Genomic DNA, 14,119 nt, shown 5'->3' on the forward strand with positions numbered 1-14,119 from the left:
GAATTCTCTTCACCATACCATTGCCACGCATGAGCATGCATCCATGGTCCATCTGCATGCATGTTTCCAGGAACACGTACGTCATGGTCTGGTCTAGGTTCTTTCATACTATATACTCCACTTCGTAGCAGAGATCCATGAGATAAACCGGTGAGAACTCCATCAAATTACAAGTGCATCTGCTTGCCGGTCGAAAGAGGGGGTCTACAGATGGGGTAGAGAGAGGAAGACGATGCAGATGTGAGCCTTCGAGAAGGAAACGACCCCGCCGCCGTTGGTTTGGCCAAGGCCAGACAGTGATTTCACCCCACCACACACACCATCTCCGATAAGGGTGTGACTAGAAGCGAGAACACCTGTTGCACCACCGCCATGGATCACCAAACCCCAGTTACCCACAAGTGCCGTGAGCTCCATCCACGAGCACCGCGACTCCCATCAATAGGGCCATCATCCTACATCCATGACAACTTTCCCCACGTCACCCCTGCAATGCCCTACTACGGCCGCCAGCCCAGATCCGCATGAAACCATCATGGCCGCCTGCCTAACGAGGAAGGGAGCCGGGTGTTCCGTGAGCCGCCATCAGAGATAAACCTTCAGTGCCGGTCCGCGCCAGCCCCTCTGTATAGCGAGGCGAGGAAGCCCCGCTGCCACCGACGCCGGTCAGGCTTCACCTGGACGCACCCTCTAGCTAGCGGTGGTGAGGGAGGAGGCGGGTGGAGGAGTACCCTGGTGGCGCAATCTAGGGATCCTTCCATCGCCACGCGGGGCTTCACGGCAGGGGTCGGTAGATTTTTATTTCTTGTTTGGCTAAACCATTTTTTGCCTACTAATTACTAGTACAACATTCTGTGTCCATACGATCTTAAGTGAAGTATTACGGGTTATCGTAGCAAACTATGGTTACCGGGTGGCTTCGGACGTTGTGGTTTTTTATCTATTCGGAGTTTTGAACGCTTATGGCTTCTTAGGCTTGTTGGACTTGTTGGCTGTGTACATCACGCTATGCAAAAGTCGGACATTTTTTTAATGCGGTTGTATCACCTCGATATATCAATTGAATGAAATGTTCTCTATCGAAAAAAAATGGCTTGTTAGGAACACACGTAGTTGTACGTACGTACTCCTACATGCTTCCACAGGAATCAACGAGAGTGTCTTAATTTGCGACGTGATCATTCTGCCTCGCATGTCGGTCCGCTGTCGAGTGGCGATTCTGACGGCTCCTGTCCGGCCGGGGGCGCCTTGTCTGTTTGACCGACCGTATTGCTGTCGACGTACGTACTCCAAAATGGAGAGGGCCATAGGTAGAGTCTAGAGGAGGATCTGCTGCTGTCCAGGCCTAGAAACCAAGCTTGGTTTGTCCGCATGCCGGTGTCCGAGTGCAGTGGCTCCATCTGACTCTTGCGTGCGACGCATACTTCCAGTCCACTGCTCCGGCGATGGCCACACGATCCTCCATCTTCACGCACTTGCAGCAGGAGCAGATGTGGCCCTGTTTGTTTGATGATCCATTGCCTCTCGATCGATATTAGCAGGCCAATCTGCACTTCTCTCTCTGATTGGCCTTGTTCTTGGCATTTTTGGAACTCCGAATGTGCGCACGTACGTTTGCCACAGTAATGTAACAGGGGGAGTCTGCACAAGGAATGTGGTGGTGCCGATGAGACCGTCTTCTCGGGGGGCGACCCGTTCATTTTGCTACCGGGCATCTGTCGGACCGCCGTCGAGCCGCGATTGCGACGGCTCTTCTCCGCGTCGCTCGAACGACCGACCGTGTTGCCGTCGCGACTCTGACAGCTCTCTGATGTTGCTGTTGCGGTTGCCATTGCGGCGCGTGCGTGCACTGCATCCTCCCCGACTTGGACGGCGGTTGAATCTTTGCTCTGCCCGGCTGAATCTGCACGTGCTTTTCCTTTTTCATCGAAGAAACAGAGATCAAACTCTCTCTCGGGTGACAGTGAATCTCTGATTGGGTACCATGCGCACATTGATCTGGAATCTATGATTGCCAAGGCAGGAGAAGCAGAGCTAGCAATAGCAGTAGCATCGATCGGTCCTCGAAGGCCGAGGAATCTGTAGGAACCTAAAACGTGTCTGCTCCAAGATTTGATCAGCCGGGATGCAGTGCTAGCGCATAGATGGATCAAGACCATGGAACGCGGCAGCGATGGAGGACGTGTAAAAGCTAGTACCACCACGCAAGCAAAGGCATCTGGTAGGTAGCTTGGAAGTATGGATCAAGGGTCTCGGATTGGATGGATATCGATCGATGCATGCGCCGTATGGACAGCAACGGTAGTACGGCGGTGTGATGTTTATCTCATGAATCTCGTCTCGTCGTCATCCAGTCCGTGCGAAAGGGAAACTAGGAGCGGCAAGGGTACGAGACCGACGCACATGCGACGCCAACTCCACCGCGCGACCCCAAACGGACGTCCGTTTTGTCCGGATTTTATCCGTTTGGATAGGCATTTGGGGTCGTGTCGGCCGCATCCGTTTACCCCATCCTATCCGCGTCTATTTAAAAAAAAGCAACGTTTCAAATGCCAAGCCCTAGTTCATGGCCCCAGTTCATCGCGCCGGCAACACAGCCAGCGGCCGGCAACACAGCTGGCCTCCAAAATGAAAGTTTTCTCGCCGGCACACTGCCAGCGGCACCCATGCCAGCCTCCAAAAAGAATGGCCACGCCTATCGGACGACCTAGTTCAGGCCTTCGGCGTCGAGCATCTCCTTCTGCCTGGCCTCGAACCAGGCCCTCGTCTTCTCGCTCATCTTCGACAGTCCATGCTCATGATCGCAAGGGCCACCTCCTTCGCTTTGGTGGCGGCATTGGTGGACTCGATGTCGAGCTGCCTCTGCCTGGCCTTGACGTTGTCGGCCTCGATGTCGAGCTGCCTTTGCCGGGCGGCCTCCTCAATGTCGAGCTGCCTTTGCCGGGCCGCCTCCTCCATGTCGATCTTCCTCTTCTTGGCCGCCTCCTCCATCTCAAGCTTCTTTCTTTGAAGGTCTAGGTATTGCTTCATTTGCTCGTCCTTGCTTTGCCGCTTCTTCTCGTCCCTCACATCCTTTTGAGACATCATGCCATGCAAAGTGTCATGCAATGCCATGGATGAGGCATCACGTATGTCATCAACCTTGGAGTTGGTCTTGCCCCTCGGCCTCTTCAACGCCTCGCCATCTCCACCTCCGGCGAACTTGGCCGTCTTCAGTCCTTTCTTCCTTTGTAGTTCACGGTATTGGTCCTTGAACTTAGGGCAATTGTTGATGATCGTCCAACAATGCGTAAGAATGAATGGCTTGTCATTGTGCCGGGCCTTGAATGCCTCCAAAGATTGAAATGCCTACACCACATGATCAACAAGAAGTGAACATGCAAACATATACAAGGCCGAAGTCTCATGGCCGTAGCAAGGAAAGGGCTAGGAAGAGGAGAGCATACCGTGTCCCCAACGCCGAGACCACTCACGGGCGTGCTTCAACGCTCTCAAATGCGGCTTGATACTTGTTGCACTCTTGTTGGATGAACAACCATCTCTTTTGAATCGAGCCGATGCCACGGTTGCTTGTAATTTGGTAGGGCTCGAACATCTTCCTTTCATGAAATGTTTTGTGGACTCTCGTCCAAAAAACAATGCCCTTTTGTTGCGCGCCGGTCCTCGGATCTTGGCTAATCTCCATCCAAACTTGGCAAATCAACTTGTCCTCATCTTGTGTGTATGAACCCGTGCGAATGCTCTTCCTCTTCTTTTGTGCTTCCGCTCTTTGGGTCAGCTCGTCGATGAACAATGGTGCGCCACTAATATCAACGTCATTGCCTTTTTCTTCTTCTTCTTCATCACCATCACCTTCGACATAGATGTCATCGTCTTAATGCCACGAGTCACCATGGTCGTAGTCAGCACGGTCGTCGGTCTCTTCATCGGGGACGTACTAGGCGCGGCCATCCTGACTTTGGGTCTCCTCGGGGTCGTAGAAGGGGTCGTCGACCGGTGCCATTGCTGTTGGCATTCCGTCAAACAACACGCGGGGGGAGGGGGGCGGCATGGTGCCCGTGAACGGTACCCGTGCTTGCTTGCTTTGCATCTCGACGGACGGCCGGCCGCCGCCGCTGGACCCAGGCGTGACGTTGAGGTCGATGACGGCCGCGGGGCGCGGTGTGGACGGCGCGAACAAGCCAACGTCCGGCGACCCCGAGAAACGGGTGTGACCGTCGTGCCTTGGCGGAAGAAAGCCGGGCGACATGGGCGTGGTCCGCGACGTCGGCGACTAGCAGTGCGCAGGCCGGGCGACCGACGAGCCTGTGCTCGCCGGGCCGACGGCCGCTGTAGTGAAACCGGCCGGACGGCCCATGCTAAGCATGAGGAGGGCGTGCGCTTTGTTGACAATGTCCTCCTTCTCGTCGGCCGCGGCCTTGCGCCGCGCGGCCTCAATTGCATCGCGCTCGACGGCGAACTTGGCCGCGGTGGCATTGCCCTTGACGACCGCTCTCCGGCTCCTCTTCTTCTCCGCTTCCGCGTCCAACTTGGCGATCTCCTCCGGCGTGCACTCCGACCGCGGCTTCCTTGGCGCCTTGGCCGCCTTCTTCTTCACCTTTCCGGGCGGGTCGACGGCCAGGCCGCCGGAATTCGGCTGGGCGTCGGCCATGGATGGGGGAGAGAGGGGGCGGCGGGAGGGACGTGGGAGGGTTTGGGAAATGGCGCCAAATGGGGCGTGGGGGGTTTTGGTTTCTGCCACCGACAGGCGGGCCAGGGGAGGACAAGCGCGCGCGTCCCGCCCGTCCGCGCGCTGTCCGTTTCACCCCAAAACCGGCGCAAACTTAGGTCGGGAATGGGTCAAAAGCGGACACGAAACGGACAAAAGTCTATTTGCTCCCGCGCGCTCGGCCGCCCGATTTGTCCCTTTTGCCCCAAACGGACGGAGACGGACAGGATAGGGTCGCGCGGTGGAGTTGGCCTGAGCACATACCCCGGCCGGCCGGCTCCATCCATAGATCGGTGGATTAATTCTCAGCGTATCATGCTGATTCATCTTCACCTTGCCGCGCATGAACATGCATCCATGGTCCATCTGCATGCATGTTTCCAGGAGCATGTCAGATTACACAACGAACATGCAGCCGTCTAGGCTGCCTGTTCCATGCATACGCATCAGAGATCGATGAAATGATAAATGAACGGGTCAGATTACAATTGCAATTCCCATTAAAAAAGAGTGCAATTATAGAGAAAGGTTTAATGCAACGCAATTGTATTAATTAAGGGCGTCATTCAACCCCCCCCCCCCCCCCCCCCCTCTACGTAGGCAATCGAAGCGTCGTTGCTGGCAATGCAGAGACTGAACCGGAACTCCTCTAACGTGGATGTCGGCAAGCCTTTCGTCATCATGTCCGCAATTGTTGAGTTGGTTAGTAGTTTAGGTTGGGGTTCTTTTAGTCCTCGTAGGTTTAGGGTGCTCAGGCAATGGCTAACACTTCTTCTTCGAGATTGTCTTTGGGGTTCTAATCCTTCTCAAGCTCATCCGTCTAGACGTAGTCAACAAAGCTCTGGCATAGATTCCTGCCGTCTCATTAGCGCAGCGAGGTTAGGTTTTCTTGCCGGGACTTGGTGTCAGGTGCTTCAGATGTATTCAAGGGGTTCAACGGCGACGACTGGGTCTCCAGGGCGCTGGTCCTTAGGGCACATGCATGCAAACTTTCTGACTATCATTGACAAGGTCAAGCCGGCTCCGGAAGGGGATCTGCGATAGCGGCACACTGACAGCTCATTCCGGTGGAGGTACTGGTCGTTCGGTGGTCTCAAAATCTCGATGTATTTTTATTACGGTTTAGGTGTTTTGTACTTTCAATAAACTTTGATAATAGCCCTAGATCCAATAGTATGATTCTTTTCATAATTAACATGGTCCTTATGTGTTACGCTCGATGACACACTTCATAAGGAACGTGATCATCCCTTCCAAATAGTGATACTATGCGTAACTAGAAGAACGTCCATGCGTTGCAATGGGGCCACATTAACTTTAAGAGTTCAATATTAATATTCTCATACATATCAAGTGACATTGGCGACCTTTTTTACCATCAAATCCTCACACACACACACTCTCCCTCCCTCTTCCTTACTCTCTCTCCCCCTCTCCCTCTCTCTCTCTCTAACACACACAGATCCATCTTATTGGGTACAGGACCATAATCCATCTATTTCTCACACACACACTAGTGCATAACAATATGGATTATGTGTATTATATTTGCCACCACAACTGAGGGAATTAATTTCATGTAAATCGGCCAGCTACAGCTCCAAGAATACGCGGAGGAGGTGGTTCGGGTCAGTGTCGGCCACCCACGTCTGGTCCTTCAAGTGCCGCTTCCACCGCACCAACTCCCAGGGCCACGGCCACGACCAGGGCCAGGGAAGCCGCCCTTCTTCGCCCCCTTCACCGGCCGTGGCCAACGCGGTGCCGCGGCACCCGGCCTCGCCATCCTCGTCCTCCGGCACCATCACGACCCAGTGACGCAGCCCAAGCATCGGCCTCGAGAATCAAGAACGCTCAACAACGAAGAGGGAAGGGAAGATCATATACATGTCATAAGAAAGGGAGTTTATTTACTGCTCCCTCGATGTATTGTTTCCTTTATTTGGAGATTGATTACCATCCGTGAGTTAAGGTAAGGTTAACGTGATTGAGCGATTTTTCTGAAAATCAATTATTTGTTTTCTAATTAATGTGATTGAGTGATTTAAGGTGAGGTTAATTAATTTAGATTTGTCTTTAGAGATTGTTCGTGATTGATTCTACATTACTAAATAACTTGCACCAGTATGGAAAGTTCTGATTTGTTCAGATTTCTTTCGTTGTGTGAGAGGGTGACGCGAAAATAAACCGATGAAGAGGGGGGAGGGGACAAAAAAAATCTACGAAAAAAACCAGCGAAGGTGGGAGGAGGTACAAAAAAACCATGGGAGGTGGGACGAAAAAAAACCTGAAAGCGAGACTACCAACTGCTCCATTAGGAGTAGAGATTAGCGTGTTCCTCCCGCCTAATGAATGATACTCTTTCCTGCAAAAAAAGAATGATACTCTTCATAGTTAACACAATGTACCATTAGAACCATAGACCCCCTTTAAGTAGAAGAGATGTGTACTACTGATTACTTTGCAGACAACCTACTGATTTTTTTTTTTGACCTGGAACCATAGAACAATCGTTCTACTGTATTTTATTAAAAACTCAAGGGACAAAAAAAGTACAAGGGGATCAAAATTATCCAACATCCTCTCTAGAAAAATAAAGCATCATATTACAAATTATGGCTTAAGTCAATCCAATCTCTGATTTTATTTGCTTTATTTGGCTTAGCTCTGATATGTGCTGCCCAAAGACCCTTTTTTAGATACTGAATTGTTTTTCATCACACAAAGCATATAATACTAGTGGTTGGGGCCCGCCGTTGCAGGCCTCTTGAGAGGAAGCTGTACGAGTATTCCTTCTTCTCAAAGAAAAAAAATCTTAACTTCATCTCAAAATTAAAAGGAAAACTTTCTCACAACACGTGGACATCACATCCACATCTCAAAAGGAAAAAGGAAAAACTCTAAAAAAAACATTCTTAAATAAAAAACCAAAAGTCTCACTTCCAACTTTCAAAAATAATCTTCAAAAAAACTTTTCTCAAAAGAAAAAAAAGTCTCAATTTCATCTTTCAAAAAAAATCAAAAAGTTTCTCAATTTCGTCTTAAAAAAAAAAAAGTTTTTGTCACGGTGGCGCATGCGCTATTGTCCGCTAGCTTAATGTTTTTGATGTTCATCGCAGGGAGTTTTGTCCCAGACCTGCCTGTCCTTGCACTCTGTAGTCTCTACGATACTGTCAAGTGCCAGCACGGGCTGGCGCTTATGATCTCTCTGGTGTTAATCAACGAGCGTGCCTTAATTTGCGACCTGATCATTGTGCCTTGTAGTACGTGCTCTCGACGGTATGTCTGTCCGTCCGCTGTCGACTGGACGGCTCCTGTCCGGGGGCGCCTTGTCTGTTTGACCGACCGTATTTTTGTGAGCCTAGAGGAGGAATTGCTGTCCAGTTCCAAGCTTGGTTTGGGCTGGTGTCCGAATGCACTGGCTCGACCTGACTGTTGCTATTGCGGTGCCGGTGCGTGCACCGCATCCTTCCAGTTCCAGCCCAGTGTTCCGGCGCTGGCTACGCTCCTCCTCTGCAGCAGCGTGCTCCTGTTTGACCCATTTCCTCATCAGCGTGTTGCAGGGGGTCAATTTGCAAGTGTTTCTTCCAGTTCCACGCCACCTAATTATCTGCCACAACAGCATGGCACGTATGCACCTATGTCAGGAGAAGGAATGCGGTGCCGATGAGACGAGTGAATTGCAGAAAACCACCACATTTAGGGTTAGCTTTGCAAACAACTACCTAGTCCCTAATTATTTGCAGATGCTTTGAGGATTTGATTCATCAGGAGCAGGAGGAGGGAATGGCTAAACCCACCTCCAGTGTTCTTCTCAGGAGCAATTACCACACCAGTATTTTGAAGGGAGATTCCAGGATCCAGGAAATTTCCGAGAAAGTTAATTAGCAAATGTGTTGGTTATCTCTAATACGTTGTAGGCCGGAACCGAAGTTGGGTATCTCAAAGTTTTATCCCAAGGAGGTGAAGAAGGAGGAGCTGGAGAGGTATAAGATGTTTCATTGATATGAAAAGGGAGAAGATAGAGTTTGACCGGGAGGGATTGATATTGTCGGATTAGCTGGTTGCGATTTTAGATGCTCTCAGGAACACACGCAAGTACTTAGTACATGGTACGAGAGTGTCTTAATTTGAGACCTGATCATTGTGCCCTCTAGTGCTCGACGTTATGTCTGTCGGTCCGCTGTCAGGCGGCGATTCTGACGGCCCCTGTCCGGGGGCGTCTTGTCTGTTTGACCGACCTTATTGATGTCGATGTACGTACTCCAATGGAGAGGAGTATAGGTAGAGTCTAGAGGAGGATTTGCTGCTTTGGTTTGGCCGCATGCCGGTGTCCGAATGCAGTGGCTCGATCTGACTGTTGCTATATTGCGGTGCGTGGCGGCTCTTCTCCGCGTCGCTCGACCGACCGACCGCGTTGCCGTCGTCGCGACTCTGACAGCCCTCCGATGTTGCTGTTGCTGTTGCCATTGTGGTGCACCCTTCCTTCCCGACTTGGCCGGCGCTCGCCTCCGCTGAATCTTTGCTCAGCATGCATGCTCCGTCAGGGTGAATCTGCACGTGCTTTTCCAAGGAATGAACAGAGTTCAAACTCTCTCTCGGGCGAATCTCTGATATGCCCTTCTCCGCTCCAAGATTTGATCAGCCATAATGCAATGCTGGCACATATATAGATATATGATGACCATGGAATCTCAATGCGGCAGCGATCGAGGACGTGTAAAAGCCAGTACCACGCAAGCAAAGGCATCTGGTAGGTAGCTTGGAAGTATGGATCAAGGATCGATGGCATGGATATCGATCGATGCATGCGCCGTATGGATAGCAACGGTAGTACGGCGGCGTGATGTTGATCTCATGAATCTCGTCTCGTCGTCATCCAGTCCGTGCGAGAGCGAAAAGGAAACTAGCTAGGAGCGGCACGGGTGGGTTCGCTCTCAGTACCAAGAGACCGACGCACATGCCACATGTGAGGACGTACGCCGATACGGGTGCGCCGGCCGGCCGGCTCCATCCATAGATCGATCGATCGGTGCAATTCTCAGCCTATCATTGCCAATTGATCTTCACCTTGCCACGCATGCATGCATCTCCCAGGAACATGTCAGATTGCAATGAACATGCAGCCGTCTGGGCTGCCTGTTCCATGCATACGCAGCAGAGATCCATTCCGGCCTATTGTCCGTTTTCTGTCCGCTTTCGACCCATCCCAGCCCAAATTTGCGCTGCTTTTGGGGTGAAACAGACAACACGCGGACGCGCGGGCCGTCTGCTCGTGTCCTCCCCTGACCCGCCCGTCGGTGGCACAGGGGCGCCTTTTTCTATCCGCCCCTCCCTCCCTCCGGCCGCACGCCCTTCATTCTTCTTCACTCTTCCCTCGCCGCTGCCGCCGCCGCTGCCATTGTAGCTGTACAGCTCGGACGCGCGCTCGCCCAGCCCCTTCCCCTTGGCGCCCCCGAGCTACCCAACCACGACCACCTGCTTTGCGCACCCGCCGGCCGGATTTGGGGCGGATCCGGTCGGTCTTGAGCTCGCCCCGCTGTGGGAGGCCGCGCCGCGCAATGGACTGGCCGGGCACCGGGCCGGAAGGCCATGGTAGGGCCGCAAGGCCACATGCAGGCAGTGGCTCCTCCTCTAGCCGCTCGGATCTACACCGTCGGTGGCCCGCCGGCAGATACACGAATGGCGGTCGGCCGGGCTCGGTGCTAGCCCAAAAGCTCGTCGGCGCACCGTTGCCGCTCATTAAGTGTGACCACTGCCTAAAGAAGGTCGTGTGCCGCGTGTCTACAACGCCGGAACATCCCAGATGGGTGTTCATCAAGTGCTTAAACGATGGGGTATGTGCTCTTTTTAGCTTCGGTTTGTGCTCTAGATTTGACTAGTTGTGCTAACTTCAAATTTTGTTGTGTAGAATGGATGCAAGTTTTGGTATTGGAAAGAAGAGTACATCGATATATTGATAGAGCGCAATTTAGTAGATGTTCGTGCACTTTTAGCTAGCATAGAGGCTGTAGATAAGACAAGTGCACTTGTTGCTAGATTAGAGGCTAGACACGAGACTAGATGCGAGGAAGCAACCTCTACTTCTTTAGACTCGGAGAAGAAAGAAACACGCAAGATGGACGCGGCTCCTCCGCAGATCAACAATGAATGCATCGAGAAGGCACTAATCCAAGTTATAGGAGTAGTTATGGAAGTTGGATATCTTCTAAAATGTATTCTTGTGGTTCTTGTTTTCTTTGGTCTTACTTTTCTAGTCAAAATTTGGTGATGTATTCCCATGTACCAAGAATGAATGATGAAAATAAGTTTAAGGGCTTGCAAAGAAAAAGGTACGCGGACAGGATGCGGCCGGGATGCGTCTGCGCGTTGGGCGCACGGCCACCACATCCCAGAAACGGCCCGGACACGACCCCATTGCCCTACCCATGGACAGAATCCGGGTAAAACGGACGTCCGTTTGGGGTTGCGCGGTGGAGTTGGCCTTAGTAGTTCAGGTTGGGGTTTTTTAGTCCTTGTAGGTGTCGTGGTGAGACGATGGCTCTTCTTTGAGTTTGTCTTTCGGGTTCCAATCGTCCTCGAGTTCGTCCGCCTGTGGACGTAGTCGACATAGCTCTAGCATAGGTTCTTGTCGCCTCATTAAGGCGGTGAGGTTAGGTTTCTTGTCGAGATTTGGTGTCAGCTGTTGCAGATGAGGGGGTTCGCGGCGACGACCAAGGTTCCAGGGCGCTGGTCCTTATTAGGGCACATGCGTGTAGACTTTTCGACTTTCATTGACAGGGTCAAGCCGTCTCTAGTATGGGAGTGGTGACAGTGGCACACCAAAGGCTCGGTCTGATGGTGGTAGTGCTTGTTCGGTGGTCTCAAAATCTTGATTTATTTTTTATTGCGTTTTAGGTATTTTGTACTTCCGATGAACCTTGATAATAGCTCTAGATCCCAAAGTATGATTCTCTTCATAATTAATATGGTCACGCTCGATAACATTTTTCATAAGCGTGATCTTTCTTGCCAAATAATGATACTATGCGTAATTAACGTGATCTTCCCGTCTAATCAAACCAAATGATACTCTTCATAGTTAACACGAAACCAAACCAAATGTAACATCAGAACTGCAGACCCGCTTTAAGTAGAAGAGATGTGCACTACTGATTACTGTAATATTCTTTTTGCAGACAGCTAGTGATTGTTCTTAATCACACCGAACCTGCCTGTCCTCTTGTACTCTCAATGATACTGTCAAGTGCCAACACGGGCTGGCGCTTGTAATCTCTCTGGTGTTAATCAACGAATGAGCCTTAATTTGCGACCTGATCATTGTGCCTTGTAGTACGTGCTCGACGGTATGTCTGTCCGTCCGCTGTCGACTGGACGGCTCCTGTCCGGGGGCGCCTTGTCTGTTTGACCGACCGTATTGTTGTGAGCCTAGAGGAGGATCTGCTGTCCAGGCCTATCCAGTTCCAACCTTGGTGTCCGAATGCTATTGCATTGCATGCGGTGCCGGTGCGTGTGCACCGCATCCTTCCAGTTCCAGCCCACTGTTCCGGCGATGGCCACGCTCCTCCTTGGCTCGCTCGCCTGCAGCAGCGTGGTCATGTTTGATCACGCTTAGGGGGTCAATTTGCACATGTTTCTTCCAGTTCCACGCCAGCTTATCTGCCACAACAACATGGCACCTATGCACCTGTGTCAGGAGAAGGAATGTGGTGCCGATGCATGAGACCGTCTCTTGGCGACCTGTTCAGCGTGCCACCTACGTGGCCGGCGGAATGTAATTGTCGGACCGTCGTCGAGCCGTGAGTCCGACGGGCGTCGTTCGGCCGACCGACCGACCGTGTTGCCGTCGCGACTCTGACGGCTCTCTGCTGCTGTTGCTGTTGCCACTGCATCCTTGCGCTGAATGTTTGCTCAGCGTGCTTTTCAAAGGAACATAGATCAAACTCTACGTGGAATCTATCTACCTCTGATTGGGTATGTAATGTGCGCATTGATTTGGGGCAACGGAGGACGTGTAAAATCTAGTGCCACGGAAGCAAAGATAGGTAGGTAGGTAGCTTGGAAAGATCAAGGATGAGATGGATATCGATGCATGCACCGTATCCCTATGGACAGCACAAGGCCGGGCAGTACGATCGTGTGAATGTGATGTTGATCTGAATCTCACTCATCTCGTCATGCATCCAGTGCGTGCGAAAAGGAAAGGAAACGGGTGGGTTCGCTCTCAGTACGAAGAGACCGACGCACATGCGACATGTGAGGACGTACGCCGGTACGCGTGCGCCGGCCGGCTGCCCGGCTCCATGGATAGATCGGTGGAATTCTCTTCACCTTGCCACGCAAGAACATGCATCCATGGTCCCTCCGCATGCATGTTTCCAAGAACATGTTATGGTCTGGTCTAGGTTGTTTCATAACTTTCATTGTAGTAGTTGTGCGCCGGCCGGCTCCATTCCATGGATCGATCGGTGGAATTCTCTTCACCTTGCCACGCAAGAAGATGCATCCACGGTCCATCTGCATGCATGTTTCCAGGAACATGTCATGGTCTGGTCTAGGTTGTTTCATTGTACTAGTATATAGTCCACTATACGTAGCAGAGATCGATGAAACGAAGTGGTGAGAGATCAAATTGCAAGTGCCTATCTACATGCGGATCGAACTGAGGGGGTCCATGGATGGGGTTGAGAGGAAGAAGATGGAGTTGTCGCCATGTCTGTCGTTGGTAGCCATACATGCTGCCCCCACAGCCCATGTGATGTGATGCCAGGTTCATCTAACCATTCGCCGGCCGAGGACCTTCTTTTTTCTTATTTGCTGCCACCATGTGTTGGAGTACTCGCTATATTCGGTTAGTTAGGCGATTTTTCATAAAAAAGAAAAGAAGAAGAGATAGTTATACCCAATTAGTATTTATCTTTCCTTTTCTCGATAATATGTCCTCCCATTTATGCGAATCTTCACTCCTGGATGAAGTACACAGGATAGGCACCCAACTCCAAAATTGAAAATTTAGGTTGAGTTGATGACGTGGAGAAGAGATAAGGATTTGTTTTTCCACAACAGCTAAAGGTCAGTCGACTGAATTTAGTTTTCGGGTCAGTGGATTTCGTTTTGAGAAGGAAGAAGGAAGCGCCGAGGGAGAGGAAGAAGGATACGGCGAGGCCGCTGATGCCGGGGAAGAAGCAACCCCACTATCTACCTTAGGGTGGCGGCTGCAGGTTCGCCTGTGGGTGGTCGCCGACCTTAGAGTGATGTCCGAAGGGGAGGGGCAGCAAGACTGTTGCAGGGAGGACGGGGCGGCGCGGCAGCACGCGGCTGGGCCGGAGCTAGATCGGCGGTTCCAGGAAGAAGATAAACAATGAAACCGTTTGGAGGCTGAGGAATCTAATCTAGCCATCCATCTTGCATCTG

This window comes from Triticum aestivum, chromosome 2D, assembly GCF_018294505.1.
Source record: "Triticum aestivum cultivar Chinese Spring chromosome 2D, IWGSC CS RefSeq v2.1, whole genome shotgun sequence".
NCBI classification, from domain to species: Eukaryota; Viridiplantae; Streptophyta; class Magnoliopsida; order Poales; family Poaceae; genus Triticum; species Triticum aestivum.